We start from the raw sequence: 6,815 nt of genomic DNA, 5'->3' as shown, positions 1-6,815 counted from the left end.
GTCCACATGTAATGCAATGCTCAGCACTTCTATTTTAAGGCATACTATATATTTTTACTATTTTTTAGGCATACAATGGCACTAAGTTAACGGTATAGTGTGTGACGACATGAATGTAGTGAGTGAACGAAATGTTGAACGTATTTTCTTTCTTTATTTATTATTTATTATGTTACCTTTTTAAATGAGACCAGTACGTGAGTGCACTGAATTTCGTTGTACTTCTGTCCAATGACAAATAAATGTATCCTATCCTATCCTATACTGAGTAAATCTTTCAAGGTGGAGAGTCTGTACTGTCATGCAGTTTTCTTCGGTTTGAACAAATCATAAGTGTTATTTGTAGTTGACCTTGATATAACTACTGTAGCTGTAATACTTAGGCTGAATCACTAACAAAGTGTAAATCATTTAAAACATATTTCAGCAGACACTTGTTAACTCTGGCCACTTCTACTCATGTAAACTTCAACCTCCAAAACAATCTTTGTTCCTTTTTTTATTTGGATATTTCTGTTTAAAAAAAAAAAAGGGTATGGCACCTGCTTGTTAAAATAATGAAGTTCAGAGTCGTTTTATTTTTTCAGGCCAGAGAGTTAACAAGTGCTAAGAAAGTTGCTCCAAAGTTTCTGGAGGTCGGTGAAGACGCACAGCAGCAGTCCCCGTGCTACCCCAAAGAAAGCCAAGAAAGCCGCTCTTTTGAATCAGTGTTATTCGTTCCATTCCTCAGAGTAGACAACAGGATTCAGCCTCGTTTTGTTTTTACTTTTAATTCATTCCTCGGGAGGACTTTCCAGTCAGACTGCGTACTGTGTTCCCGCTAGACATAGGTTACAATTGTTCTCAAGCCCTGTTACCCAGAGAAGTTGTGTCAGGCAGAGATGAGGAAATGTGCTGTTCATCGCCTAAAGTGTGAGTAAGAGATTTGAGAAAGACAAACAGTACCACAGCAAGGATGCGAAGTTCATTCCTTAAGTCTTTCATTATGTTGACCAACTGTACAAAAGAAAATTTATAAAAATCTATTTGACAACTCAAAAAGTATAACTCAATGTGTTATGGTTTGCAAGTGTCAAGAACATTTAAAGTACTATGAAGATTTCTGTGAAGCCATTGCAGGGCTGCTGCCCCTAAAGCCAAGAAGGCTGCTGTCAAGAAGCCTGCCGCCACCGTCAAGAAGGCTACCCCAAAGAAAGCCAAGAAGAAGAACAATAAGAAGACCTCCGTGAAGAAAATTACTTAGAGGAAAATTAAGCTCATAGAGCAACGCAAAGATCCACCAATAGTTCAAGAATATGATGTTCCAGTGTTTTTGATATTGCTGTTGTATGTGAAAGATGGATACAGGAAGTCCACTAATACTGTGTGTACTCTGATCGATATCCATGTGATCAATAGCTTTATTCTCATGTTCCATGCTTTGTTAAGGAAGCCTTTTCCTGTTGGATTAAAACAATTATTTCAGCAAGAAATCTACCCCAAAGAAAGCGATCTGATCGTCAAAGCCGTGTCTGCTTCCAAAGAGCGAAGCAGAGTTTCTCTGGTTACGATGTTATAAACATTATGTAGTATGTTGTCTGTCTATTAAAATGGTCAATATCTTTCTGAAGTCAATTCATTCCTGCCATTCAAATATGGCAGGAATGAATACCACTGTTGGTAACGGGGGTAAATTTGATTCAGGGGTCTAGGGTGACTTTACTCAATGTTTAATTGAATTGTCTGTTAAGAATGAGTACTTTGTCAAATGTAATTATAATTTGTAACCTCAAACTCTTTATTAAGTTGATGGAAAATAGTTTTATCAGTGCAATTTAAAGGTACATGTTTTCTGTGCATCCTTGTGTATTTTTTATTTTATAGGCTGTTCCTTAATACAGTAGTTATACTAGCTATATGACGAGGCAGTTTTGTTCTTTCAACAGGTAAATCTCATGTTCCATGCTTTGTTAAGCAAGCCTTTTCCTGTTGGATTATGTTTCCCATCTTCTCTCAGAGCTCTGAATATCTATATGACTGCAAAACCTGTTATTACTGATGTACAAGAAGGAAGCGGCCAAGAAGGCACCCAAGCCCGTGTTGTGTGCCCTATCTTTGCAGCCAATTCCAAAAGATCATGACTGAAAAAAAAATCTGGATTTAGCAAAACAAAATGAACACTTTGACTGCAGGCAAACACAACGCAGATTCAGCCGGTCACACTTGGATCTATAAATGCCCGTAAAACGAAGAAAGCCTTGTGTCCGTTGTGGCAACCCGGCCCAGGCCAATTAAGGATATTGAGAGCACCTGAAGAACAAGTGGAGAAGCAGGGCTTATCTTCTTATCATCTTCCTCGTCACAGAGCCGAGGAAGATGTACTTTGTTGCTTGCTTCTCTGAGAACATCTTCCATCAGTGTATCTGTGCCACTTTAATTGCCATCTAAGGCTAAATACTGGCACGAGACCGATAGTCGACAAGTACCGTAAGGGAAAGTTGAAAAGAACTTTGAAGAGAGAGTTCAACAGGGCGTGAAACCGTTAAGAGGAAGGGTTTGGGGGTGAAGGTGGCCGGTGGCTTCGGCCTCTGGCTTTACAGCACTCTCTGTAAAGCCAGAGAGTACACAAGCGTTTCTCTGGCTACGATGTGGAGAGGACCCGCATCAAGGTCCTTGTGTCACTCTGAGAGTCCACACACGATACACCTGAAGCTCATAGAGCAACGGAAAGATCCACCAATAGTGCAAGAATATGATGTTCCAGTGTTTGCTAAAGATAAAAAAGACCACTTTATCAAATCCCAATGGGACCTGACCACTCAGCAGATCCTGCCCTATATTGACGGGTTTCGACACATCCAGAAAATCTCAAACCATATAAATCGTTTTGTAGCTGAAGTCCCAGTGCTGCAGAGGATATTACGGGATTGGACCTACGCTTTCTTGGCTGTTTTTTGGCTTTGAGCTAAAAAAATAAATACAATATATGAAGATGGCCTATCCACCTTGGAGCTTTTACATTCACGTGAACTTCTAAAAGGATGTATCACTGCTAATATTTTACAGAAGAATTGGAAAGTTTTCCACCGAAATGGAAGGGACTATTCCATGGATAATCTTTTCATTTGTGTTGTTAATTTGTCATTGTGAAGGTAAGACCACGCTGTGAATGACTAAAAACGGTTAGTCTTTTCAGGGCAATGACTGCCCTCTTGCTCTTTCTGGGAGAAATCCCCACTCTCTCCTTTACCTCTCTGGCCAACCGTTGGGCCACAGAGGGCCTCTTCTTCAAGGAGCCAGCACAAGGAAATTCCAAATCTATGTAGCGTCTGGATCCGCTGCTAAACCACCACAAGAAGACAGATGATACGAGACTAAAACACTACTTTGTCCACCTTTCAACTACAAAATACTCCCAAGAAAACACAGATTGTTTTTTTGGGCCGACCGGGTCCCTGCTGAGCTCCATGGACCACATGGACACTGATGAACTGCTCATCGGGAAGCTCAAATAGCGCGGAAGGAAGCACAGCGAGGGCAACTGGAAGCGCATGCTGCTGGACCACGACTACAACGGCCGCACGGGCGTCATGCTGAAGGACCGCTGGAGGATCCTGAAGAGGGACACCGTGGCCTGACCCGGTCCCCCTACCCCCCCCCCCCACCCCCAAAGCCATGTATATTGATAATTATTTTTTTTAAACAGTGTGTGAGCATATGTTGTAAGAATGCCTTTGTAATACAAAAGGGACCCTTTTTTTTTTTTTTCAATGTTCTCATAATCGTTTGCATAATTTTCCAATTTATGTTTCATTTTCACGTTTTATGTTTGCGCTCCTTGTGTTTTCACTCGATTCTCCCGATGGATGCTGACGTGTTCATGCGCCAATTGCGCTCAAATGCTACTAGAGGACTAGCGTTCAAGTGCCACTAGAGGGCCCTCTAAACAGCAGTAGAAAGTTCTGTGCTGCATTTGTATTAAAAAATATTTGACATTTTCTTTGTCAAATATTCCACCAGAATAAACGGCTGGCTGCCAATGGTTCCATCGTGGTCTCAATCACACAACGCAACGAGAGAGTACGCAACCGCTACACGTGCAAGGTTCACAGTGGGCAGCCGCAGCCATGAGTTTCACCCTACTCTCGGCCCAAAGATCACCTATCAGGTGCCGGAGGAGTACATCAGGGTTTACATGTTTAAATGTGGTCGATAGTGTTTATATATGGTCGATAGGGTTTACATGTGGTCGATAGGGTTTAATTGTGGTCCATAGTGTTTAAATGTGGTCCATAGTGTTTAAATGTGGGCGATAGTGTTTAAATGGGCGATAGTGTTTAAATGTGGTCGATAGGGTTTACGTGTGGTCCATAGTGTTTAAATGTGGGTGATAGTGTTTAAATGTGGGCGATAATGTTTACATGTGGTCGATAGGGTTTACATGTGGTCCATAGTGTTTCAATATGGTCGATAGTGTTTAAATGTGGTCGATAGTGTTTACATGTGGTCGATATTGTTTAAATGTGATCGACAGTGTTTAAATATGGTCGATAGTGTTTAAATATGTTCTTTTCCCTCACTCTCCACCTCATCCCTAACTCTCCACCTCAAGCTGGTGTGTAGTGAGCGTTCTGGCACCGATTGGCTGCCGTGCATCACCCAAGTGGGTGCTACATATTGGTGGTGGTTAGTGAGGTCCCCACTTCACTTTAGGCGTCTATGAGTGTTATTAATTATTATTATTCTTCATGTTTAACCTCTGTTTTCCTTTTATTCCTAGTCTGTTTTACATAGTTTTGAATGATGACTATATGCTCTGTAAGGTGACCTTGGGTGTCTTGAAAGGCGGCTCTAAATTAAATGTATTATTATTATTATTATTATTATTATTATCTCTCGCGAGCTGTTCGACACTGTGCAGTGTCCAAGCCAGAACTACAAAACAAACTCATCACTGTGTCACACCTCATACAAAATAACTACCTATACCAACCTGATGTTTACATTGAACGGAACACGATAACAATGATGAGCCAACCCACCTACGTAACACCTCCCCCCATCAAAGCGAACCCAGGGGGTTAGCACACATTATTACATACAAAACATAAACATCAGCTTGATATACCCCAAAAAAAAACGATCCTCTTGATAAGGCATCGGCCACAACGTTGTCCACCCCCTTCTTGTGACGAATCACAATGTTGTCGCCTTGTACCAGAAGAGCCCACCGCCTCAACCGTTGGTTGCTGTTGTACATTCGGGCCAAAAAAACAAGAGGATTGTGGTCTGTATAGACCACAACTGGAGAGGCACTGGATCCCACATACACCTCAAAGTGCTGGAGGGCGAGGAGCATAGCCAGGGTTTCCTTCTCGATGGTAGAGTAGTTAGGCTGATGGTTTTTGAACTTAACTGAGAAGTAACACACTGGATGCTGCACAACGCCCTCACCCTCCTGTAGCAACACCGCACCAGCGCCAAAACGAATTTACAACCTACCGTCCAAAGGCACGAGCCCCCATGTCAGTGTGCCTTTGAGGCTGCAAAGTCCCTTCTGTGCAGCGCCCCGGTTCTGGCAGCTCCTGACTTTTCGCGTCCCTTTCAGCTGGAGGTTGACGCAAGCGCCGTTTCAGTTTCTGCAGGCGCAGTACCACAGTTTGAAGTTGGAGCCCCCATGTCACATACAAATGTATTTAACCAAACTATAAATGCACACAGCATACACTGACTAGGGCTGGCGTGACCTCAGCCCGTACAGCAGGTGCCAAAGCACAGGTCCCGGTAGTAGGAAGGATCCAAAGCAAACACGTTTTCTAAAGTGAATAATAATATTTATTGACTGGAAAGGGATAAGGGAAAGGGAGAACAAAACAGGAACAACAGTAAGACAAACAAGCACTAAACAATAACCCACTCACAGGGAAATCTAATTTGCCGGGCAAGACCAGCAAGACAACATAATGAAGGCTAAAGAGCCTACAAACAATGGCATGAAAGCCTACAAATGCGACCGGTAGAGTCCACATCAATGGCGTAGTGCCCAAACACGATATAACCAGTATCAACCGTGGAGTACTTTGTCAAATGTAATTATAATTTGTAACCTCAAACTCTTTTTATTAAGTTGATGGAAAATAGTTTTATCAGTGCAATTTAAAGGTACATGTTTTCTGTGCATCCTTGTGTATTTTTATTTTACAGGCTGTTCCTTAATACAGTAGTTATTCTAGCTATATGACGAGGCAGTTTTGTTCTTTCGACAGGTAAATCTCATGTTCCATGCTTTGTTAAGCAAGCCTTTTCCTGTTGGATTATGTTTCCCATCTTCTCTCAGAGCTCTGAATATCTATATGACTGCAAAACCTGTTATTACTGATGTACAAGAAGGAAGCGGCCAAGAAGAGCCCCCAAGAAGGCACCCAAGCCCGTGTTGTGTGCCTTATCTTTGCAGCCAATTCCAAAAGATCATGACTGAAAAAAAAATCTGGATTTAGCAAAACAAAATGAACACTTTGACTGCAGGCAAACACAACGCAGATTCAGCCGGTCACACTTGGATCTATAAATGCCCGTAAAACCAAGAAAGCCTTGTGTCCGTACCTAACCCTAACCCAGAGAACGAAGATCACGGCCGACCATCGCAATATGGACACCAACAAGGCCACTCCTGATTTGAAACCCAGTGCGCAACCACCAAGCCCTGAAGACTTGATGGAAGCCCGTCGAGTGGATGAAGAAGGGAGCAAGGTGCCTGCTCGGGACAGGCCTGTGGAGGAAACGACGGGGGCCGACATGAGGAATAATAATAATAGATCACGGGCGAATAATAATAA

The 6,815-nt window shown here is 42.4% G+C and overlaps 1 long non-coding RNA gene across 1 annotated transcript; it reads left to right on the top strand.

Moving 5' to 3' along the window:
- Window positions 1-6,043: 6,043 nt before the first annotated feature.
- Window positions 6,044-6,296, top strand: LOC132453651 (uncharacterized). Its single transcript, XR_009524750.1, has 2 exons — window positions 6,044-6,186; window positions 6,225-6,296. It is a non-coding gene; the product is annotated as an uncharacterized LOC132453651 (long non-coding RNA).
- Window positions 6,297-6,815: the final 519 nt, after the last annotated feature.

This window comes from Gadus macrocephalus, chromosome 3, assembly GCF_031168955.1.
Source record: "Gadus macrocephalus chromosome 3, ASM3116895v1".
Taxonomy (NCBI): domain Eukaryota; kingdom Metazoa; phylum Chordata; class Actinopteri; order Gadiformes; family Gadidae; genus Gadus; species Gadus macrocephalus.
The sequence above is the reverse complement of the archived record's forward strand: the minus strand, read 5'-3'. Positions and strand labels throughout refer to the sequence as shown.